Below are 26,933 nucleotides of genomic sequence, written 5' to 3'. Positions count from 1 at the left end.
GAAATTGACGCCAATATGCCCGATTATTGAATTTTGAAAAAAATCCAAGGGTACCCCCTTTAAACATTTTTGGGCAAATTCCAATTTTAGGAAATTGTTTTTTTAATGTTAATATATACACTAGGTCTAACTTATTCCAAATATGTGTTTTTTTTCTATCCCCTACCCACAGTTTGGCAAAAATAATGGAAAAATCGAATTAAAAATTTTCAGTTTTATCCATTTTCCGGCCAAACGGTGCATTTTCTCATAGGGGTATGATATCTTTTTTGAATCAGTACGTCAGGCTTAATCGAAATAAATTAAATTTGGAACGAAATACAAAGTTTTTATTTTCACGAAATTTGCAAGACATGTAGACCTCCAATTGGAATTTTTTCTCACGAACCGTAAGACGTAGAAAAGATCTGAGCACTTGAGAAGAACAAGTAGCAAATTTTATGTAGGAAAAGTGCACCGGTTTGACTCTAGGACCGAAATTGACGCCAATATGCCCGATTATTGAATTTTGAAAAAAATCCAAGGGTACCCCCTTTAAACATTTTTGGGCAAATTCCAATTTTAGGAAATTGTTTTTTTAATGTTAGTATATACACTAGGTCTAACTTATTCCAAATATGTGTTTTTTTTCTATCCCCTACCCACAGTTTGGCAAAAATAATGAAAAAATCGAATTAAAAATTTTCAGTTTTTTCCATTTTCCGGCCAATCGGTGCATTTTCTCATAGGGGTATGTATATCTTTTTTGAATTAGTACGTCAGGCTCAATCGAAATAAATTAAATTTGGAACGAAATACAAAGTTTTTATTTTCACGAAATTTGCAAGACATGTAGACCTCCAATTGGAATTTTTTCTCACGAACCGTAAGACGTAGAAAAGATCTGAGCACTTGAGAAGAACAAGTAGCAAATTTTGTGTAGGAAAAGTGCACCGGTTTGACTCTAGGACCGAAATTGACGCCAATATGCCCGATTATTTAATTTTGAAAAAAATCCAAGGGTACCCCCTTTAAACATTTTTGGGCAAATTCCAATTTTAGGAAATTGTTTTTTTAATGTTAATATATACACTAGGTCTAACTTATTCCAAATATGTGTTTTTTTTCTATCCCCTACCCACAGTTTGGCAAAAATAATGGAAAAATCGAATTAAAAATTTTCAGTTTTTTCCATTTTCCGGCCAAACGGTACATTTTCTCATAGGGGTATGTATATCTTTTTTGAATCAGTACGTCAGGCTCAATCGAAATAAATTAAATTTGGAACGAAATACAAAGTTTTTATTTTCACGAAATTTGCAAGACATGTAGACCTCCAATTGGAATTTTTTCTCACGAACCGTAAGACGTAGAAAAAATCTGAGTACTTGAGAAGAACAAGTAGCAAATTTTATGTAAGAAATGTGCACCAATTTGACTCTAGGACCGAAATTGACGCCAATATGTCCGGTTAAAGGATGTTTAAGAAATGAACAAATATTACAAAAAATTATAGTTTTTTCCATTTTCCGGCCAAACGGTGCATTTTCTCATAGGGGTATGTATATCTTTTTTGAATCAGTACGTCAGGCTTAATCGAAATAAATTAAATTTGGAACGAAATACAAAGTTTTTATTTTCACGAAATTTGCAAGACATGTAGACCTCCAATTGGAATTTTTTCTCACGAACCGTAAGACGTAGAAAAGATCTGAGCACTTGAGAAGAACAAGTAGCAAATTTTATGTAGGAAAAGTGCACCGGTTTGACTCTAGGACCGAAATTGACGCCAATATGCCCGATTATTGAATTTTGAAAAAAATCCAAGGGTACCCCCTTTAAACATTTTTGGGCAAATTCCAATTTTAGGAAATTGTTTTTTTAATGTTAATATATACACTAGGTCTAACTTATTCCAAATATGTGTTTTTTTTCTATCCCCTACCCACAGTTTGGCAAAAATAATGGAAAAATCGAATTAAAAATTTTCAGTTTTATCCATTTTCCGGCCAAACGGTGCATTTTCTCATAGGGGTATGATATCTTTTTTGAATCAGTACGTCAGGCTTAATCGAAATAAATTAAATTTGGAACGAAATACAAAGTTTTTATTTTCACGAAATTTGCAAGACATGTAGACCTCCAATTGGAATTTTTTCTCACGAACCGTAAGACGTAGAAAAGATCTGAGCACTTGAGAAGAACAAGTAGCAAATTTTATGTAGGAAAAGTGCACCGGTTTGACTCTAGGACCGAAATTGACGCCAATATGCCCGATTATTGAATTTTGAAAAAAATCCAAGGGTACCCCCTTTAAACATTTTTGGGCAAATTCCAATTTTAGGAAATTGTTTTTTTAATGTTAGTATATACACTAGGTCTAACTTATTCCAAATATGTGTTTTTTTTCTATCCCCTACCCACAGTTTGGCAAAAATAATGAAAAAATCGAATTAAAAATTTTCAGTTTTTTCCATTTTCCGGCCAATCGGTGCATTTTCTCATAGGGGTATGTATATCTTTTTTGAATTAGTACGTCAGGCTCAATCGAAATAAATTAAATTTGGAACGAAATACAAAGTTTTTATTTTCACGAAATTTGCAAGACATGTAGACCTCCAATTGGAATTTTTTCTCACGAACCGTAAGACGTAGAAAAGATCTGAGCACTTGAGAAGAACAAGTAGCAAATTTTGTGTAGGAAAAGTGCACCGGTTTGACTCTAGGACCGAAATTGACGCCAATATGCCCGATTATTTAATTTTGAAAAAAATCCAAGGGTATCCCCTTTAAACATTTTTGGGCAAATTCCAATTTTAGGAAATTGTTTTTTTAATGTTAATATATACACTAGGTCTAACTTATTCCAAATATGTGTTTTTTTTCTATCCCCTACCCACAGTTTGGCAAAAATAATGGAAAAATCGAATTAAAAATTTTCAGTTTTTTCCATTTTCCGGCCAAACGGTGCATTTTCTCATAGGGGTATGTATATCTTTTTTGAATCAGTACGTCAGGTTTAATCGAAATAAATTAAATTTGGAACGAAATACAAAGTTTTTATTTTCACGAAATTTGCAAGACATGTAGACCTCCAATTGGAATTTTTTCTCACGAACCGTAAGACGTAGAAAAAATCTGAGCACTTGAGAAGAACAAGTAGCAAATTTTATATAAGAAATGTGGAAATTGACTCTAGGACCGGAATTGACGCCAATATATCCGATTAAAGGATGTTTAAATGATGAACAAATATTACAAAAAATTATAGTTTTTTCCATTTTCCGGCCAAACGGTGCATTTTCTCATAGGGGTATGTATATCTTTTTTGAATCAGTACGTCAGGCTTAATCGAAATAAATTAAATTTGGAACGAAATACAAAGTTTTTATTCTCACGAAATTTGCAAGACATGTAGACCTCCAATTGGAATTTTTTCTCACGAACCGTAAGACGTAGAAAAAATCTGAGCACTTGAGAAGAACAAGTAGCAAATTTTATGTAGGAAAAGTGCACCGGTTTGACTCTAGGACCGAAATTGACGCCAATATGCCCGATTATTGAATTTTGAAAAAAATCCAAGGGTACCCCCTTTAAACATTTTTGGGCAAATTCCAATTTTAGGAAATTGTTTTTTTAATGTTAATAAATACACTAGGTCTAACTTATTCCAAATATGTGTTTTTTTTCTATCCCCTACCCACAGTTTGGCAAAAATAATGGAAAAATCGAATTAAAAATTTTCAGTTTTTTCCATTTTCCGGCCAAACGGTGCATTTTCTCATAGGGGTATGTATATCTTTTTTGAATCAGTACGTCAGGCTTAATCGAAATAAATTAAATTTGGAACGAAATACAAAGTTTTTATTTTCACGAAATTTGCAAGACATGTAGACCTCCAATTGGAATTTTTTCTCACGAACCGTAAGACGTAGAAAAGATCTAAGCACTTGAGAAGAACAAGTAGCAAATTTTATATAAGAAATGTGCACCGGTTTGACTCTAGGACCGGAATTGACGCCAATATATCCGATTAAAGGATGTTTAAATGATGAACAAATATTACAAAAAATTATAGTTTTTTCCATTTTCCGGCCAAACGGTGCATTTTCTCATAGGGGTATGTATATCTTTTTTGAATCAGTACGTCAGGCTTAATCGAAATAAATTAAATTTGGAACGAAATACAAAGTTTTTATTTTCACGAAATTTGCAAAACATGTAGACCTCCAATTGGAATTTTTTCTCACGAACCGTAAGACGTAGAAAAGATCTGAGCACTTGAGAAGAACAAGTAGCAAATTTTATGTAGGAAAAGTGCACCGGTTTGACTCTAGGACCGAAATTGACGCCAATATGCCCGATTATTGTATTTTGAAAAAAATCCAAGGGTACCCCCTTTGAAAATTTTTGGGCAAATTCCAATTTTAGGAAATTGTTTTTTTTTTGTTAATATATACACTAGGTCTAACTTATTCCAAATATGTGTTTTTTTTCTATCCCCTACCCACAGTTTGGCAAAAATAATGGAAAAATCGAATTAAAAATTTTCAGTTTTTTCTATTTTCCGGCCAAACGGTGCATTTTCTCATAGGGGTATGTATATCTTTTTTGAATCAGTACGTCAGGCTTAATCGAAATAAATTAAATTTGGAACGAAATACAAAGTTTTTATTTTCACGAAATTTGCAAGACATGTAGACCTCCAATTGGAATTTTTTCTCACGAACCGTAAGACGTAGAAAAGATCTGAGCACTTGAGAAGAACAAGTAGCAAATTTTATGTAGGAAAAGTGCACCGGTTTGACTCTAGGACCGAAATTGACGCCAATATGCCCGACTATTGAATTTTGAAAAAAATCCAAGGGTACCCCCTTTAAACATTTTTGGACAAATTCCAATTTTAGGAAATTGTTTTTTTAATGTTAATATATACACTAGGTCTAACTTATTCCAAATATGTGTTTTTTTTCTATCCCCTACCCACAGTTTGGCAAAAATAATGGAAAAATCGAATTAAAAATTTTCAGTTTTTTCCATTTTCCGGCCAAACGGTGCATTTTCTCATAGGGGTATGTATATCTTTTTTGAATCAGTACGTCAGGTTTAATCGAAATAAATTAAATTTGGAACGAAATAAAAAGTTTTTATTTTCACGAAATTTGCAAGACATGTAGACCTCCAATTGGAATTTTTTCTCACGAACCGTAAGACGTAGAAAAAATCTGAGCACTTGAGAAGAACAAGTAGCAAATTTTATATAAGAAATGTGCACCGGTTTGACTCTAGGACCGGAATTGACGCCAATATATCCGATTAAAGGATGTTTAAATAATGAACAAATATTACAAAAAATTATAGTTTTTTCCATTTTCCGGCCAAACGGTGCATTTTCTCATAGGGGTATGTATATCTTTTTTGAATCAGTACGTCAGGCTTAATCGAAATAAATTAAATTTGGAACGAAATACAAAGTTTTTATTTTCACGAAATTTGCAAGACATGTAGACCTCCAATTGGAATTTTTTCTCACGAACCGTAAGACGTAGAAAAGATCTGAGCACTTGAGAAGAACAAGTAGCAAATTTTATGTAGGAAAAGTGCACCGGTTTGACTCTAGGACCGAAATTGACGCCAATATGCCCGATTATTGAATTTTGAAAAAAATCCAAGGGTACCCCCTTTAAACATTTTTGGGCAAATTCCAATTTTAGGAAATTGTTTTTTTAATGTTAATATATACACTAGGTCTAACTTATTCCAAATATGTGTTTTTTTTCTATCCCCTACCCACAGTTTGGCAAAAATAATGGAAAAATCGAATTAAAAATTTTCAGTTTTTTCCATTTTCCGGCCAAACGGTGCATTTTCTCATAGGGGTATGTATATCTATTTGAAACAGTACGTCAGGTTTAATCGAAATAAATTAAATTTGGAACGAAATACAAAGTTTTTATTTTCACGAAATTTGCAAGACATGTAGACCTCCAATTGGAATTTTTTCTCACGAACCGTAAGACGTAGAAAAAATCTGAGCACTTGAGAAGAACAAGTAGCAAATTTTATGTAAGAAATGTGCACCGGTTTGACTCTAGGACCGGAATTGACGCCAATATATCCGATTAAAGGATGTTTAAATGATGAACAAATATTACAAAAAATTATAGTTTTTTCCATTTTCCGGCCAAACGGTGTATTTTCTCATAGGGGTATGTATATCTTTTTTGAATCAGTACGTCAGGCTTAATCGAAATAAATTAAATTTGGAACGAAATACAAAGTTTTTATTTTCACGAAATTTGCAAGACATGTAGACCTCCAATTGGAATTTTTTCTCACGAACCGTAAGACGTAGAAAAAATCTGAGCACTTGAGAAGAACAAGTAGCAAATTTTATGTAGGAAAAGTGCACCGGTTTGACTCTAGGACCGAAATTGACGCCAATATGCCCGATTATTGAATTTTGAAAAAAATCCAAGGGTACCCCCTTTAAACATTTTTGGGCAAATTCCAATTTTAGGAAATTGTTTTTTTAATGTTAATATATACACTAGGTCTAACTTATTCCAAATATGTGTTTTTTTTCTATCCCCTACCCACAGTTTGGCAAAAATAATGGAAAAATCGAATTAAAAATTTTCAGTTTTTTCCATTTTCCGGCCAAACGGTACATTTTCTCATAGGGGTATGTATATCTTTTTTGAATCAGTACGTCAGGCTCAATCGAAATAAATTAAATTTGGAACGAAATACAAAGTTTTTATTTTCACGAAATTTGCAAGACATGTAGACCTCCAATTGGAATTTTTTCTCACGAACCGTAAGACGTAGAAAAAATCTGAGTACTTGAGAAGAACAAGTAGCAAATTTTATGTAAGAAATGTGCACCAATTTGACTCTAGGACCGAAATTGACGCCAATATGTCCGGTTAAAGGATGTTTAAGAAATGAACAAATATTACAAAAAATTATAGTTTTTTCCATTTTCCGGCCAAACGGTGCATTTTCTCATAGGGGTATGTATATCTTTTTTGAATCAGTACGTCAGGTTTAATCGAAATAAATTAAATTTGGAACGAAATACAAAGTTTTTATTTTCACGAAATTTGCAAGACATGTAGACCTCCAATTGGAATTTTTTCTCACGAACCGTAAGACGTAGAAAAAATCTGAGCACTTGAGAAGAACAAGTAGCAAATTTTATATAAGAAATTTGCACCGGTTTGACTCTAGGACCGGAATTGACGCCAATATATCCGATTAAAGGATGTTTAAATGATGAACAAATATTACAAAAAATTATAGTTTTTTCCATTTTCCGGCCAAACGGTGCATTTTCCCATAGGGGTATGTATATCTTTTTTGAATCAGTACGTCAGGCTTAATCGAAATAAATTAAATTTGGAACGAAATACAAAGTTTTTATTTTCACGAAATTTGCAAGACATGTAGACCTCCAATTGGAATTTTTTCTCACGAACCGTAAGACGTAGAAAAGATCTGAGCACTTGAGAAGAACAAGTAGCAAATTTTATGTAGGAAAAGTGCACCGGTTTGACTCTAGGACCGAAATTGACGCCAATATGCCCGATTATTGAATTTTGAAAAAAATCCAAGGGTACCCCCTTTGAAAATTTTTGGGCAAATTCCAATTTTAGGAAATTGTTTTTTTAATGTTAATATATACACTAGGTCTAACTTATTCCAAATATGTGTTTTTTTTCTATCCCCTACCCACAGTTTGGCAAAAATAATGGAAAAATCGAATTAAAAATTTTCAGTTTTTTCCATTTTCCGGCCAAACGGTGCATTTTCTCATAGGGGTATGTATATCTTTTTTGAATCAGTACGTCAGGCTTAATCGAAATAAATTAAATTTGGAGCGAAATACAAAGTTTTTATTTTCACGAAATTTGCAAGACATGTAGACCTCCAATTGGAATTTTTTCTCACGAACCGTAAGACGTAGAAAACATCTGAGCACTTGAGAAGAACAAGTAGCAAATTTTATCTAGGAAAAGTGCACCGGTTTGACTCTAGGACCGAAATTGACGCCAATATGCCCGATTATTGAATTTTGAAAAAAATCCAAGGGTACCCCCTTTAAACATTTTTGGGCAAATTCCAATTTTAGGAAATTGTTTTTTTAATGTTAATATATACACTAGGTCTAACTTATTCCAAATATGTGTTTTTTTTCTATCCCCTACCCACAGTTTGGCAAAAATAATGGAAAAATCGAATTAAAAATTTTCAGTTTTTTCCATTTTCCGGCCAAACGGTGCATTTTCTCATAGGGGTATGTATATCTTTTTTGAATCAGTACGCCAGGTTTAATCGAAATAAATTAAATTTGGAACGAAATACAAAGTTTTTATTTTCACGAAATTTGCAAGACATGTAGACCTCCAATTGGAATTTTTTCTCACGAACCGTAAAACGTAGAAAAAATCTGAGTACTTGAGAAGAACAAGTAGCAAATTTTATGTAAGAAATGTGCACCAATTTGACTCTAGGACCGAAATTGACGCCAATATGTCCGGTTAAAGGATGTTTAAGAAATGAACAAATATTACAAAAAATTATAGTTTTTTCCATTTTCCGGCCAAACGGTGCATTTTCTCATAGGGGTATGTATATCTTTTTTGAATCAGTACGTCAGGCTTAATCGAAATCAATTAAATTTGGAACGAAATACAAAGTTTTTATTTTCACGAAATTTGCAAGACATGTAGACCTCCAATTGGAATTTTTTCTCACGAACCGTAAGACGTAGAAAAGATCTGAGCACTTGAGAAGAACAAGTAGCAAATTTTATGTAGGAAAAGTGCACCGGTTTGACTCTAGGACCGAAATTGACGCCAATATGCCCGATTATTGAATTTTGAAAAAAATCCAAGGGTACCCCCTTTAAACATTTTTGGGCAAATTCCAATTTTAGGAAATTGTTTTTTTAATGTTAATATATACACTAGGTCTAACTTATTCCAAATATGTGTTTTTTTTTCTATCCCCTACCCACAGTTTGGCAAAAATAATGGAAAAATCGAATTAAAAATTTTCAGTTTTTTCCATTTTCCGGCCAAACGGTGCATTTTCTCATAGGGGTATGTATATCTTTTTTGAATCAGTACGTCAGGCTTAATCGAAATAAATTAAATTTGAAACGAAATACAAAGTTTTTATTTTCACGAAATTTGCAAGACATGTAGACCTCCAATTGGAATTTTTTCTCACGAACCGTAAGACGTAGAAAAGATCTGAGCACTTTAAAAGAACAAGTAGCAGATTTTATGTAGGAAAAGTGCACCGGTTTGACTCTAGGACCGAAATTGACGCCAATATGCCCGATTATTGAATTTTGAAAAAAATCCAGGGGTACCCCCTTTAAACATTTTTGGGCAAATTCCAATTTTAGGAAATTGTTTTTTTAATGTTAATATATACACTAGGTCTAACTTATTCCAAATATGTGTTTTTTTTCTATCCCCTACCCACAGTTTGGCGAAAATAATGGAAAAATCGAATTAAAAATTTTCAGTTTTTTCCATTTTCCGGCCAAACGGTGCATTTTCTCATAGGAGTATGTATATCTTTTTTGAATCAGTACGTCAGGTTTAATCGAAATAAATTAAATTTGGAACGAAATACAAAGTTTTTATTTTCACGAAATTTGCAAGACATGTAGACCTCCAATTGGAATTTTTTCTCACGAACCGTAAGACGTAGAAAAAATCTGAGCACTTGAGAAGAACAAGTAGAAAATTTTATATAAGAAATGTGCACCGGTTTGACTCTAGGACCGGAATTGACGCCAATATATCCGATTAAAGGATGTTTAAATGATGAACAAATATTACAAAAAATTATAGTTTTTTCCATTTTCCGGCCAAACGGTGCATTTTCTCATAAGGGTATGTATATCTTTTTTGAATCAGTACGCCAGGTTTAATCGAAATAAATTAAATTTGGAACGAAATACAAAGTTTTTATTTTCACGAAATTTGCAAGACATGTAGACCTCCAATTGGAATTTTTTCTCACGAACCGTAAAACGTAGAAAAAATCTGAGTACTTGAGAAGAACAAGCAGCAAATTTTATGTAAGAAATGTGCACCAATTTGACTCTAGGACCGAAATTGACGCCAATATGTCCGGTTAAAGGATGTTTAAGAAATGAACAAATATTACAAAAAATTATAGTTTTTTCCATTTTCCGGCCAAACGGTGCATTTTCTTATAGGGGTATGTATATCTTTTTTGAATCAGTACGTCAGGCTTAATCGAAATAAATTAAATTTGGAACGAAATACAAAGTTTTTATTTTCACGAAAGTTGCAAGACATGTAGACCTCCAATTGGAATTTTTTCTCACGAACCGTAAGACGTAGAAAAGATCTGAGCACTTGAGAAGAACAAGTAGCAAATTTTATGTAGGAAAAGTGCACCGGTTTGACTCTAGGACCGAAATTGACGCCAATATGCCCGATTATTGAATTTTGAAAAAAATCCAAGGGTACCCCCTTTAAACATTTTTGGGCAAATTCCAATTTTAGGAAATTGTTTTTTTAATGTTAATATATACACTAGGTCTAACTTATTCCAAATATGTGTTTTTTTTCTATCCCCTACCCACAGTTTGGCAAAAATAATGGAAAAATCGAATTAAAAATTTTCAGTTTTTTCCATTTTCCGGCCAAACGGTGCATTTTCTCATAGGGGTATGTATATCTTTTTTGAATCAGTACGTCAGGCTTAATCGAAATAAATTAAATTTGGAGCGAAATACAAAGTTTTTATTTTCACGAAATTTGCAAGACATGTAGACCTCCAATTGGAATTTTTTCTCACGAACCGTAAGACGTAGAAAACATCTGAGCACTTGAGAAGAACAAGTAGCAAATTTTATCTAGGAAAAGTGCACCGGTTTGACTCTAGGACCGAAATTGACGCCAATATGCCCGATTATTGAATTTTGAAAAAAATCCAAGGGTACCCCCTTTAAACATTTTTGGGCAAATTCCAATTTTAGGAAATTGTTTTTTTAATGTTAATATATACACTAGGTCTAACTTATTCCAAATATGTGTTTTTTTTCTATCCCCTACCCACAGTTTGGCAAAAATAATGGAAAAATCGAATTAAAAATTTTCAGTTTTTTCCATTTTCCGGCCAAACGGTGCATTTTCTCATAGGGGTATGTATATCTTTTTTGAATCAGTACGCCAGGTTTAATCGAAATAAATTAAATTTGGAACGAAATACAAAGTTTTTATTTTCACGAAATTTGCAAGACATGTAGACCTCCAATTGGAATTTTTTCTCACGAACCGTAAAACGTAGAAAAAATCTGAGTACTTGAGAAGAACAAGTAGCAAATTTTATGTAAGAAATGTGCACCAATTTGACTCTAGGACCGAAATTGACGCCAATATGTCCGGTTAAAGGATGTTTAAGAAATGAACAAATATTACAAAAAATTATAGTTTTTTCCATTTTCCGGCCAAACGGTGCATTTTCTCATAGGGGTATGTATATCTTTTTTGAATCAGTACGTCAGGCTTAATCGAAATCAATTAAATTTGGAACGAAATACAAAGTTTTTATTTTCACGAAATTTGCAAGACATGTAGACCTCCAATTGGAATTTTTTCTCACGAACCGTAAGACGTAGAAAAGATCTGAGCACTTGAGAAGAACAAGTAGCAAATTTTATGTAGGAAAAGTGCACCGGTTTGACTCTAGGACCGAAATTGACGCCAATATGCCCGATTATTGAATTTTGAAAAAAATCCAAGGGTACCCCCTTTAAACATTTTTGGGCAAATTCCAATTTTAGGAAATTGTTTTTTTAATGTTAATATATACACTAGGTCTAACTTATTCCAAATATGTGTTTTTTTTTCTATCCCCTACCCACAGTTTGGCAAAAATAATGGAAAAATCGAATTAAAAATTTTCAGTTTTTTCCATTTTCCGGCCAAACGGTGCATTTTCTCATAGGGGTATGTATATCTTTTTTGAATCAGTACGTCAGGCTTAATCGAAATAAATTAAATTTGAAACGAAATACAAAGTTTTTATTTTCACGAAATTTGCAAGACATGTAGACCTCCAATTGGAATTTTTTCTCACGAACCGTAAGACGTAGAAAAGATCTGAGCACTTTAAAAGAACAAGTAGCAGATTTTATGTAGGAAAAGTGCACCGGTTTGACTCTAGGACCGAAATTGACGCCAATATGCCCGATTATTGAATTTTGAAAAAAATCCAGGGGTACCCCCTTTAAACATTTTTGGGCAAATTCCAATTTTAGGAAATTGTTTTTTTAATGTTAATATATACACTAGGTCTAACTTATTCCAAATATGTGTTTTTTTTCTATCCCCTACCCACAGTTTGGCGAAAATAATGGAAAAATCGAATTAAAAATTTTCAGTTTTTTCCATTTTCCGGCCAAACGGTGCATTTTCTCATAGGAGTATGTATATCTTTTTTGAATCAGTACGTCAGGTTTAATCGAAATAAATTAAATTTGGAACGAAATACAAAGTTTTTATTTTCACGAAATTTGCAAGACATGTAGACCTCCAATTGGAATTTTTTCTCACGAACCGTAAGACGTAGAAAAAATCTGAGCACTTGAGAAGAACAAGTAGAAAATTTTATATAAGAAATGTGCACCGGTTTGACTCTAGGACCGGAATTGACGCCAATATATCCGATTAAAGGATGTTTAAATGATGAACAAATATTACAAAAAATTATAGTTTTTTCCATTTTCCGGCCAAACGGTGCATTTTCTCATAAGGGTATGTATATCTTTTTTGAATCAGTACGCCAGGTTTAATCGAAATAAATTAAATTTGGAACGAAATACAAAGTTTTTATTTTCACGAAATTTGCAAGACATGTAGACCTCCAATTGGAATTTTTTCTCACGAACCGTAAAACGTAGAAAAAATCTGAGTACTTGAGAAGAACAAGCAGCAAATTTTATGTAAGAAATGTGCACCAATTTGACTCTAGGACCGAAATTGACGCCAATATGTCCGGTTAAAGGATGTTTAAGAAATGAACAAATATTACAAAAAATTATAGTTTTTTCCATTTTCCGGCCAAACGGTGCATTTTCTTATAGGGGTATGTATATCTTTTTTGAATCAGTACGTCAGGCTTAATCGAAATAAATTAAATTTGGAACGAAATACAAAGTTTTTATTTTCACGAAAGTTGCAAGACATGTAGACCTCCAATTGGAATTTTTTCTCACGAACCGTAAGACGTAGAAAAGATCTGAGCACTTGAGAAGAACAAGTAGCAAATTTTATGTAGGAAAAGTGCACCGGTTTGACTCTAGGACCGAAATTGACGCCAATATGCCCGATTATTGAATTTTGAAAAAAATCCAAGGGTACCCCCTTTAAACATTTTTGGGCAAATTCCAATTTTAGGAAATTGTTTTTTTAATGTTAATATATACACTAGGTCTAACTTATTCCAAATATGTGTTTTTTTTCTATCCCCTACCCACAGTTTGGCAAAAATAATGGAAAAATCGAATTAAAAATTTTCAGTTTTTTCCATTTTCCGGCCAAACGGTGCATTTTCTCATAGGGGTATGATATCTTTTTTGAATCAGTACGTCAGGCTTAATCGAAATAAATTAAATTTGGAACGAAATACAAAGTTTTTGCAAGTTTTTTGCAAATACGAAATTTGCAAGACATGTAGACCTCCAATTGGAATTTTTTCTCACGAACCGTAAGACGTAGAAAAGATCTGAGCACTTGAGAAGAACAAGTAGCAAATTTTATCTAGGAAAAGTGCACCGGTTTGACTCTAGGACCGAAATTGACGCCAATATGCCCGATTATTGAATTTTGAAAAAAATCCAAGGGTACCCCCTTTAAACATTTTTGGGCAAATTCCAATTTTAGGAAATTGTTTTTTTAATGTTAATATATACACTAGGTCTAACTTATTCCAAATATGTGTTTTTTTTCTATCCCCTACCCACAGTTTGGCAAAAATAATGGAAAAATCGAATTAAAAATTTTCAGTTTTTTCCATTTTCCGGCCAAACGGTGCATTTTCTCATAGGGGTATGTATATCTTTTTTGAATCAGTACGTCAGGCTTAATCGAAATAAATTAAATTTGAAACGAAATACAAAGTTTTTATTTTCACGAAATTTGCAAGACATGTAGACCTCCAATTGGAATTTTTTCTCACGAATCGTAAGACGTAGAAAAGATCTGAGCACTTTAGAAGAACAAGTAGCAAATTTTATGTAGGAAAAGTGCACCGGTTTGACTCTAGGACCGAAATTGACGCCAATATGTCCGGTTAACGGATGTTTAAGAAATGAACAAATATTACAAAAAATTATAGTTTTTTCCATTTTCCGGCCAAACGGTGCATTTTCTCATAGGGGTATGTATATCTTTTTTGAATCAGTACGTCAGGCTTAATCGAAATAAATTAAATTTGGAACGAAATACAAAGTTTTTATTTTCACGAAATTTGCAAGACATGTAGACCTCCAATTGGAATTTTTTCTCACGAACCGTAAGACGTAGAAAAGATCTGAGCACTTGAGAAGAACAAGTAGCAAATTTTATGTAGGAAAAGTGCACCGGTTTGACTCTAGGACCGAAATTGACGCCAATATGCCCGATTATTGAATTTTGAAAAAAATCCAAGGGTACCCCCTTTAAACATTTTTGGGCAAATTCCAATTTTAGGAAATTGTTTTTTTAATGTTAATATATACACTAGGTCTAACTTATTCCAAATATGTGTTTTTTTTCTATCCCCTACCCACAGTTTGGCAAAAATAATGGAAAAATCGAATTAAAAATTTTCAGTTTTTTCCATTTTCCGGCCAAACGGTGCATTTTCTCATAGGAGTATGTATATCTTTTTTGAATCAGTACGTCAGGTTTAATCGAAATAAATTAAATTTGGAACGAAATACAAAGTTTTTATTTTCACGAAATTTGCAAGACATGTAGACCTCCAATTGGAATTTTTTCTCACGAACCGTAAGACGTAGAAAAAATCTGAGCACTTGAGAAGAACAAGTAGAAAATTTTATATAAGAAATGTGCACCGGTTTGACTCTAGGACCGGAATTGACGCCAATATATCCGATTAAAGGATGTTTAAATGATGAACAAATATTACAAAAAATTATAGTTTTTTCCATTTTCCGGCCAAACGGTGCATTTTCTCATAGGGGTATGTATATCTTGTTTGAATCAGTACGTCAGGCTTAATCGAAATAAATTAAATTTGGAACGAAATACAAAGTTTTTATTTTCACGAAATTTGCAAGACATGTAGACCTCCAATTGGAATTTTTTCTCACGAACCGTAAAACGTAGAAAAAATCTGAGTACTTGAGAAGAACAAGCAGCAAATTTTATGTAAGAAATGTGCACCAATTTGACTCTAGGACCGAAATTGACGCCAATATGTCCGGTTAAAGGATGTTTAAGAAATGAACAAATATTACAAAAAATTATAGTTTTTTCCATTTTCCGGCCAAACGGTGCATTTTCTTATAGGGGTATGTATATCTTTTTTGAATCAGTACGTCAGGCTTAATCGAAATAAATTAAATTTGGAACGAAATACAAAGTTTTTATTTTCACGAAATTTGCAAGACATGTAGACCTCCAATTGGAATTTTTTCTCACGAACCGTAAGACGTAGAAAAGATCTGAGCACTTGAGAAGAACAAGTAGCAAATTTTATGTAGGAAAAGTGCACCGGTTTGACTCTAGGACCGAAATTGACGCCAATATGCCCGATTATTGAATTTTGAAAAAAATCCAAGGGTACCCCCTTTAAACATTTTTGGGCAAATTCCAATTTTAGGAAATTGTTTTTTTAATGTTAATATATACACTAGGTCTAACTTATTCCACATATGTGTTTTTTTTCTATCCCCTACCCACAGTTTGGCAAAAATAATGGAAAAATCGAATTAAAAATTTTCAGTTTTTTCCATTTTCCGGCCAAACGGTGCATTTTCTCATAGGAGTATGTATATCTTTTTTGAATCAGTACGTCAGGTTTAATCGAAATAAATTAAATTTGGAACGAAATACGAAGTTTTTATTTTCACGAAATTTGCAAGACATGTAGACCTCCAATTGGAATTTTTTCTCACGAACCGTAAGACGTAGAAAAAATCTGAGCACTTGAGAAGAACAAGTAGAAAATTTTATATAAGAAATGTGCACCGGTTTGACTCTAGGACCGGAATTGACGCCAATATATCCGATTAAAGGATGTTTAAATGATGAACAAATATTACAAAAAATTATAGTTTTTTCCATTTTCCGGCCAAACGGTGCATTTTCTCATAGGGGTATGTATATCTTGTTTGAATCAGTACGTCAGGCTTAATCGAAATAAATTAAATTTGGAACGAAATACAAAGTTTTTATTTTCACGAAATTTGCAAGACATGTAGACCTCCAATTGGAATTTTTTCTCACGAACCGTAAGACGTAGAAAAAATCTGAGTACTTGAGAAGAACAAGCAGCAAATTTTATGTAAGAAATGTGCACCAATTTGACTCTAGGACCGAAATTGACGCCAATATGTCCGGTTAAAGGATGTTTAAGAAATGAACAAATATTACAAAAAATTATAGTTTTTTCCATTTTCCGGCCAAACGGTGCATTTTCTTATAGGGGTATGTATATCTTTTTTGAATCAGTACGTCAGGCTTAATCGAAATAAATTAAATTTGGAACGAAATACAAAGTTTTTATTTTCACGAAATTTGCAAGACATGTAGACCTCCAATTGGAATTTTTTCTCACGAACCGTAAGACGTAGAAAAGATCTGAGCACTTGAGAAGAACAAGTAGCAAATTTTATGTAGGAAAAGTGCACCGGTTTGACTCTAGGACCGAAATTGACGCCAATATGCCCGATTATTGAATTTTGAAAAAAATCCAAGGGTACCCCCTTTAAACATTTTTGGGCAAATTCCAATTTTAGGAAATTGTTTTTTTAATGTTAATATATACACTAGGTCTAACTTATTCCAAATATGTGTTTTTTTTCTATCCCCTACCCACAGTTTGGCAAAAATAATGGAAAAATCGAATTAAAAATTTTCAGTTTTTTCCATTTTCCGGCCAAACGGTGCATTTTCTCATAGGGGTATGTATATCTATTTGAAACAGTACGTCAGGTTTAATCGAAATAAATTAAATTTGGAACGAAATACAAAGTTTTTATTTTCACGAAATTTGCAAGACATGTAGACCTCCAATTGGAATTTTTTCTCACGAACCGTAAGACGTAGAAAAGATCTGAGCACTTGAGAAGAACAAGTAGCAAATTTTATCTAGGAAAAGTGCACCGGTTTGACTCTAGGACCGAAATTGACGCCAATATGCCCGATTATTGAATTTTGAAAAAAATCCAAGGGTACCCCCTTTAAACATTTTTGGGCAAATTCCAATTTTAGGAAATTGTTTTTTTAATGTTAATATATACACTAGGTCTAACTTATTCCAAATATGTGTTTTTTTTCTATCCCCTACCCACAGTTTGGCAAAAATAATGGAAAAATCGAATTAAAAATTTTCAGTTTTTTCCATTTTCCGGCCAAACGGTGCATTTTCTCATAGGGGTATGTATATCTTTTTTGAATCAGTACGTCAGGCTTAATCGAAATAAATTAAATTTGAAACGAAATACAAAGTTTTTATTTTCACGAAATTTGCAAGACATGTAGACCTCCAATTGGAATTTTTTCTCACGAACCGTAAGACGTAGAAAAGATCTGAGCACTTTAGAAGAACAAGTAGCAAATTTTATGTAGGAAAAGTGCACCGGTTTGACTCTAGGACCGAAATTGACGCCAATATGTCCGGTTAAAGGATGTTTAAGAAATGAACAAATATTACAAAAAATTATAGTTTTTTCCATTTTCCGGCCAAACGGTGCATTTTCTCATAGGGGTATGTATATCTTTTTTGAATCAGTACGTCAGGCTTAATCGAAATAAATTAAATTTGGAACGAAATACAAAGTTTTTATTTTCACGAAATTTGCAAGACATGTAGACCTCCAATTGGAATTTTTTCTCACGAACCGTAAGACGTAGAAAAGATCTGAGCACTTGAGAAGAACAAGTAGCAAATTTTATGTAGGAAAAGTGCACCGGTTTGACTCTAGGACCGAAATTGACGCCAATATGCCCGATTATTGAATTTTGAAAAAAATCCAAGGGTACCCCCTTTAAACATTTTTGGGCAAATTCCAATTTTAGGAAATTGTTTTTTTAATGTTAATATATACACTAGGTCTAACTTATTCCAAATATGTGTTTTTTTTCTATCCCCTACCCACAGTTTGGCAAAAATAATGGAAAAATCGAATTAAAAATTTTCAGTTTTTTCCATTTTCCGGCCAAACGGTGCATTTTCTCATAGGAGTATGTATATCTTTTTTGAATCAGTACGTCAGGTTTAATCGAAATAAATTAAATTTGGAACTAAATACAAAGTTTTTATTTTCACGAAATTTGCAAGACATGTAGACCTCCAATTGGAATTTTTTCTCACGAACCGTAAGACGTAGAAAAAATCTGAGCACTTGAGAAGAACAAGTAGAAAATTTTATATAAGAAATGTGCACCGGTTTGACTCTAGGACCGGAATTGACGCCAATATATCCGATTAAAGGATGTTTAAATGATGAACAAATATTACAAAAAATTATAGTTTTTTCCATTTTCCGGCCAAACGGTGCATTTTCTCATAGGGGTATGTATATCTTGTTTGAATCAGTACGTCAGGCTTAATCGAAATAAATTAAATTTGGAACGAAATACAAAGTTTTTATTTTCACGAAATTTGCAAGACATGTAGACCTCCAATTGGAATTTTTTCTCACGAACCGTAAGACGTAGAAAAGATCTGAGCACTTGAGAAGAACAAGTAGCAAATTTTATGTAGGAAAAGTGCACCGGTTTGACTCTAGGACCGAAATTGACGCCAATATGCCCGATTATTGAATTTTGAAAAAAATCCAAGGGTACCCCCTTTGAAAATTTTTGGGCAAATTCCAATTTTAGGAAATTGTTTTTTTAATGTTAATATATACACTAGCTCTAACTTATTCCAAATATGTGTTTTTTTTCTATCCCCTACCCACAGTTTGGCAAAAATAATGGAAAAATCGAATTAAAAATTTTCAGTTTTTCCATTTTCCGGCCAAACGGTGCATTTTCTCATAGGGGTATGTATATCTTTTTTGAATCAGTACGTCAGGCTTAATCGAAATAAATTAAATTTGGAACGAAATACAAAGTTTTTATTTTCACGAAATTTGCAAGACATGTAGACCTCCAATTGGAATTTTTTCTCACGAACCGTAAGACGTAGAAAAGATCTGAGCACTTGAGAAGAACAAGTAGCAAATTTTATGTAGGAAAAGTGCACCGGTTTGACTCTAGGACCGAAATTGACGCCAATATGCCCGACTATTGAATTTTGAAAAAAATCCAAGGGTACCCCCTTTAAACATTTTTGGACAAATTCCAATTTTAGGAAATTGTTTTTTTAATGTTAATATATACACTAGGTCTAACTTATTCCAAATATGTGTTTTTTTTCTATCCCCTACCCACAGTTTGGCAAAAATAATGGAAAAATCGAATTAAAAATTTTCAGTTTTTTCCATTTTCCGGCCAAACGGTGCATTTTCTCATAGGGGTATGATATCTTTTTTGAATCAGTACGTCAGGCTTAATCGAAATAAATTAAATTTGGAACGAAATACAAAGTTTTTGCAAGTTTTTTGCAAATACGAAATTTGCAAGACATGTAGACCTCCAATTGGAATTTTTTCTCACGAACCGTAAGACGTAGAAAAGATCTGAGCACTTGAGAAGAACAAGTAGCAAATTTTATCTAGGAAAAGTGCACCGGTTTGACTCTAGGACCGAAATTGACGCCAATATGCCCGATTATTGAATTTTGAAAAAAATCCAAGGGTACCCCCTTTAAACATTTTTGGGCAAATTCCAATTTTAGGAAATTGTTTTTTTAATGTTAATATATACACTAGGTCTAACTTATTCCAAATATGTGTTTTTTTTCTATCCCCTACCCACAGTTTGGCAAAAATAATGGAAAAATCGAATTAAAAATTTTCAGTTTTTTCCATTTTCCGGCCAAACGGTGCATTTTCTCATAGGGGTATGTATATCTTTTTTGAATCAGTACGTCAGGCTTAATCGAAATAAATTAAATTTGAAACGAAATACAAAGTTTTTATTTTCACGAAATTTGCAAGACATGTAGACCTCCAATTGGAATTTTTTCTCACGAATCGTAAGACGTAGAAAAGATCTGAGCACTTTAGAAGAACAAGTAGCAAATTTTATGTAGGAAAAGTGCACCGGTTTGACTCTAGGACCGAAATTGACGCCAATATGTCCGGTTAACGGATGTTTAAGAAATGAACAAATATTACAAAAAATTATAGTTTTTTCCATTTTCCGGCCAAACGGTGCATTTTCTCATAGGGGTATGTATATCTTTTTTGAATCAGTACGTCAGGCTTAATCGAAATAAATTAAATTTGGAACGAAATACAAAGTTTTTATTTTCACGAAATTTGCAAGACATGTAGACCTCCAATTGGAATTTTTTCTCACGAACCGTAAGACGTAGAAAAGATCTGAGCACTTGAGAAGAACAAGTAGCAAATTTTATGTAGGAAAAGTGCACCGGTTTGACTCTAGGACCGAAATTGACGCCAATATGCCCGATTATTGAATTTTGAAAAAAATCCAAGGGTACCCCCTTTAAACATTTTTGGGCAAATTCCAATTTTAGGAAATTGTTTTTTTAATGTTAATATATACACTAGGTCTAACTTATTCCAAATATGTGTTTTTTTTCTATCCCCTACCCACAGTTTGGCAAAAATAATGGAAAAATCGAATTAAAAATTTTCAGTTTTTTCCATTTTCCGGCCAAACGGTGCATTTTCTCATAGGAGTATGTATATCTTTTTTGAATCAGTACGTCAGGTTTAATCGAAATAAATTAAATTTGGAACGAAATACAAAGTTTTTATTTTCACGAAATTTGCAAGACATGTAGACCTCCAATTGGAATTTTTTCTCACGAACCGTAAGACGTAGAAAAGATCTGAGCACTTTAGAAGAACAAGTAGCAAATTTTATGTAGGAAAAGTGCACCGGTTTGACTCTAGGACCGAAATTGACGCCAATATGTCCGGTTAAAGGATGTTTAAGAAATGAACAAATATTACAAAAAATTATAGTTTTTTCCATTTTCCGGCCAAACGGTGCATTTTCTCATAGGGGTATGTATATCTTTTTTGAATCAGTACGTCAGGCTTAATCGAAATAAATTAAATTTGGAACGAAATACAAAGTTTTTATTTTCACGAAATTTGCAAGACATGTAGACCTCCAATTGGAATTTTTTCTCACGAACCGTAAGACGTAGAAAAGATCTGAGCACTTGAGAAGAACAAGTAGCAAATTTTATGTAGGAAAAGTGCACCGGTTTGACTCTAGGACCGAAATTGACGCCAATATGCCCGATTATTGAATTTTGAAAAAAATCCAAGGGTACCCCCTTTAAACATTTTTGGGCAAATTCCAATTTTAGGAAATTGTTTTTTTAATGTTAATATATACACTAGGTCTAACTTATTCCAAATATGTGTTTTTTTTCTATCCCCTACCCACAGTTTGGCAAAAATAATGGAAAAATCGAATTAAAAATTTTCAGTTTTTTCCATTTTCCGGCCAAACGGTGCATTTTCTCATAGGAGTATGTATATCTTTTTTGAATCAGTACGTCAGGTTTAATCGAAATAAATTAAATTTGGAACTAAATACAAAGTTTTTATTTTCACGAAATTTGCAAGACATGTAGACCTCCAATTGGAATTTTTTCTCACGAACCGTAAGACGTAGAAAAAATCTGAGCACTTGAGAAGAACAAGTAGAAAATTTTATATAAGAAATGTGCACCGGTTTGACTCTAGGACCGGAATTGACGCCAATATATCCGATTAAAGGATGTTTAAATGATGAACAAATATTACAAAAAATTATAGTTTTTTCCATTTTCCGGCCAAACGGTGCATTTTCTCATAGGGGTATGTATATCTTGTTTGAATCAGTACGTCAGGCTTAATCGAAATAAATTAAATTTGGAACGAAATACAAAGTTTTTATTTTCACGAAATTTGCAAGACATGTAGACCTCCAATTGGAATTTTTTCTCACGAACCGTAAGACGTAGAAAAGATCTGAGCACTTGAGAAGAACAAGTAGCAAATTTTATGTAGGAAAAGTGCACCGGTTTGACTCTAGGACCGAAATTGACGCCAATATGCCCGATTATTGAATTTTGAAAAAAATCCAAGGGTACCCCCTTTGAAAATTTTTGGGCAAATTCCAATTTTAGGAAATTGTTTTTTTAATGTTAATATATACACTAGCTCTAACTTATTCCAAATATGTGTTTTTTTTCTATCCCCTACCCACAGTTTGGCAAAAATAATGGAAAAATCGAATTAAAAATTTTCAGTTTTTCCATTTTCCGGCCAAACGGTGCATTTTCTCATAGGGGTATGTATATCTTTTTTGAATCAGTACGTCAGGCTTAATCGAAATAAATTAAATTTGGAACGAAATACAAAGTTTTTATTTTCACGAAATTTGCAAGACATGTAGACCTCCAATTGGAATTTTTTCTCACGAACCGTAAGACGTAGAAAAGATCTGAGCACTTGAGAAGAACAAGTAGCAAATTTTATGTAGGAAAAGTGCACCGGTTTGACTCTAGGACCGAAATTGACGCCAATATGCCCGACTATTGAATTTTGAAAAAAATCCAAGGGTACCCCCTTTAAACATTTTTGGACAAATTCCAATTTTAGGAAATTGTTTTTTTAATGTTAATATATACACTAGGTCTAACTTATTCCAAATATGTGTTTTTTTTCTATCCCCTACCCACAGTTTGGCAAAAATAATGGAAAAATCGAATTAAAAATTTTCAGTTTTTTCCATTTTCCGGCCAAACGGTGCATTTTCTCATAGGGGTATGATATCTTTTTTGAATCAGTACGTCAGGCTTAATCGAAATAAATTAAATTTGGAACGAAATACAAAGTTTTTGCAAGTTTTTTGCAAATACGAAATTTGCAAGACATGTAGACCTCCAATTGGAATTTTTTCTCACGAACCGTAAGACGTAGAAAAGATCTGAGCACTTGAGAAGAACAAGTAGCAAATTTTATCTAGGAAAAGTGCACCGGTTTGACTCTAGGACCGAAATTGACGCCAATATGCCCGATTATTGAATTTTGAAAAAAATCCAAGGGTACCCCCTTTAAACATTTTTGGGCAAATTCCAATTTTAGGAAATTGTTTTTTTAATGTTAATATATACACTAGGTCTAACTTATTCCAAATATGTGTTTTTTTTCTATCCCCTACCCACAGTTTGGCAAAAATAATGGAAAAATCGAATTAAAAATTTTCAGTTTTTTCCATTTTCCGGCCAAACGGTGCATTTTCTCATAGGGGTATGTATATCTTTTTTGAATCAGTACGTCAGGCTTAATCGAAATAAATTAAATTTGAAACGAAATACAAAGTTTTTATTTTCACGAAATTTGCAAGACATGTAGACCTCCAATTGGAATTTTTTCTCACGAATCGTAAGACGTAGAAAAGATCTGAGCACTTTAGAAGAACAAGTAGCAAATTTTATGTAGGAAAAGTGCACCGGTTTGACTCTAGGACCGAAATTGACGCCAATATGTCCGGTTAACGGATGTTTAAGAAATGAACAAATATTACAAAAAATTATAGTTTTTTCCATTTTCCGGCCAAACGGTGCATTTTCTCATAGGGGTATGTATATCTTTTTTGAATCAGTACGTCAGGCTTAATCGAAATAAATTAAATTTGGAACGAAATACAAAGTTTTTATTTTCACGAAATTTGCAAGACATGTAGACCTCCAATTGGAATTTTTTCTCACGAACCGTAAGACGTAGAAAAGATCTGAGCACTTGAGAAGAACAAGTAGCAAATTTTATGTAGGAAAAGTGCACCGGTTTGACTCTAGGACCGAAATTGACGCCAATATGCCCGATTATTGAATTTTGAAAAAAATCCAAGGGTACCCCCTTTAAACATTTTTGGGCAAATTCCAATTTTAGGAAATTGTTTTTTTAATGTTAATATATACACTAGGTCTAACTTATTCCAAATATGTGTTTTTTTTCTATCCCCTACCCACAGTTTGGCAAAAATAATGGAAAAATCGAATTAAAAATTTTCAGTTTTTTCCATTTTCCGGCCAAACGGTGCATTTTCTCATAGGAGTATGTATATCTTTTTTGAATCAGTACGTCAGGTTTAATCGAAATAAATTAAATTTGGAACGAAATACAAAGTTTTTATTTTCACGAAATTTGCAAGACATGTAGACCTCCAATTGGAATTTTTTCTCACGAACCGTAAGACGTAGAAAAAATCTGAGCACTTGAGAAGAACAAGTAGAAAATTTTATATAAGAAATGTGCACCGGTTTGACTCTAGGACCGGAATTGACGCCAATATATCCGATTAAAGGATGTTTAAATGATGAACAAATATTACAAAAAATTATAGTTTTTTCCATTTTCCGGCCAAACGGTGCATTTTCTCATAGGGGTATGTATATCTTGTTTGAATCAGTACGTCAGGCTTAATCGAAATAAATTAAATTTGGAACGAAATACAAAGTTTTTATTTTCACGAAATTTGCAAGACATGTAGACCTCCAATTGGAATTTTTTCTCACGAACCGTAAAACGTAGAAAAAATCTGAGTACTTGAGAAGAACAAGCAGCAAATTTTATGTAAGAAATGTGCACCAATTTGACTCTAGGACCGAAATTGACGCCAATATGTCCGGTTAAAGGATGTTTAAGAAATGAACAAATATTACAAAAAATTATAGTTTTTTCCATTTTCCGGCCAAACGGTGCATTTTCTTATAGGGGTATGTATATCTTTTTTGAATCAGTACGTCAGGCTTAATCGAAATAAATTAAATTTGGAACGAAATACAAAGTTTTTATTTTCACGAAATTTGCAAGACATGTAGACCTCCAATTGGAATTTTTTCTCACGAACCGTAAGACGTAGAAAAGATCTGAGCACTTGAGAAGAACAAGTAGCAAATTTTATGTAGGAAAAGTGCACCGGTTTGACTCTAGGACCGAAATTGACGCCAATATGCCCGATTATTGAATTTTGAAAAAAATCCAAGGGTACCCCCTTTAAACATTTTTGGGCAAATTCCAATTTTAGGAAATTGTTTTTTAATGTTAATATATACACTAGGTCTAACTTATTCCACATATGTGTTTTTTTTCTATCCCCTACCCACAGTTTGGCAAAAATAATGGAAAAATCGAATTAAAAATTTTCAGTTTTTTCCATTTTCCGGCCAAACGGTGCATTTTCTCATAGGAGTATGTATATCTTTTTTGAATCAGTACGTCAGGTTTAATCGAAATAAATTAAATTTGGAACGAAATACGAAGTTTTTATTTTCACGAAATTTGCAAGACATGTAGACCTCCAATTGGAATTTTTTCTCACGAACCGTAAGACGTAGAAAAAATCTGAGCACTTGAGAAGAACAAGTAGAAAATTTTATATAAGAAATGTGCACCGGTTTGACTCTAGGACCGGAATTGACGCCAATATATCCGATTAAAGGATGTTTAAATGATGAACAAATATTACAAAAAATTATAGTTTTTTCCATTTTCCGGCCAAACGGTGCATTTTCTCATAGGGGTATGTATATCTTGTTTGAATCAGTACGTCAGGCTTAATCGAAATAAATTAAATTTGGAACGAAATACAAAGTTTATATTTTCACGAAATTTGCAAGACATGTAGACCTCCAATTGGAATTTTTTCTCACGAACCGTAAGACGTAGAAAAAATCTGAGTACTTGAGAAGAACAAGCAGCAAATTTTATGTAAGAAATGTGCACCAATTTGACTCTAGGACCGAAATTGACGCCAATATGTCCGGTTAAAGGATGTTTAAGAAATGAACAAATATTACAAAAAATTATAGTTTTTTTCATTTTCCGGCCAAACGGTGCATTTTCTTATAGGGGTATGTATATCTTTTTTGAATCAGTACGTCAGGCTTAATCGAAATAAATTAAATTTGGAACGAAATACAAAGTTTTTATTTTCACGAAATTTGCAAGACATGTAGACCTCCAATTGGAATTTTTTCTCACGAACCGTAAGACGTAGAAAAGATCTGAGCACTTGAGAAGAACAAGTAGCAAATTTTATGTAGGAAAAGTGCACCGGTTTGACTCTAGGACCGAAATTGACGCCAATATGCCCGATTATTGAATTTTGAAAAAAATCCAAGGGTACCCCCTTTAAACATTTTTGGGCAAATTCCAATTTTAGGAAATTGTTTTTTTAATGTTAATATATACACTAGGTCTAACTTATTCCAAATATGTGTTTTTTTTCTATCCCCTACCCACAGTTTGGCAAAAATAATGGAAAAATCGAATTAAAAATTTTCAGTTTTTTCCATTTTCCGGCCAAACGGTGCATTTTCTCATAGGGGTATGTATATCTATTTGAAACAGTACGTCAGGTTTAATCGAAATAAATTAAATTTGGAACGAAATACAAAGTTTTTATTTTCACGAAATTTGCAAGACATGTAGACCTCCAATTGGAATTTTTTCTCACGAACCGTAAGACGTAGAAAAGATCTGAGCACTTGAGAAGAACAAGTAGCAAATTTTATCTAGGAAAAGTGCACCGGTTTGACTCTAGGACCGAAATTGACGCCAATATGCCCGATTATTGAAT

Source organism: Diabrotica undecimpunctata, chromosome 5, assembly GCF_040954645.1.
Source record: "Diabrotica undecimpunctata isolate CICGRU chromosome 5, icDiaUnde3, whole genome shotgun sequence".
Taxonomy (NCBI): domain Eukaryota; kingdom Metazoa; phylum Arthropoda; class Insecta; order Coleoptera; family Chrysomelidae; genus Diabrotica; species Diabrotica undecimpunctata.
Note: the sequence above shows the minus strand (reverse complement) of the source record.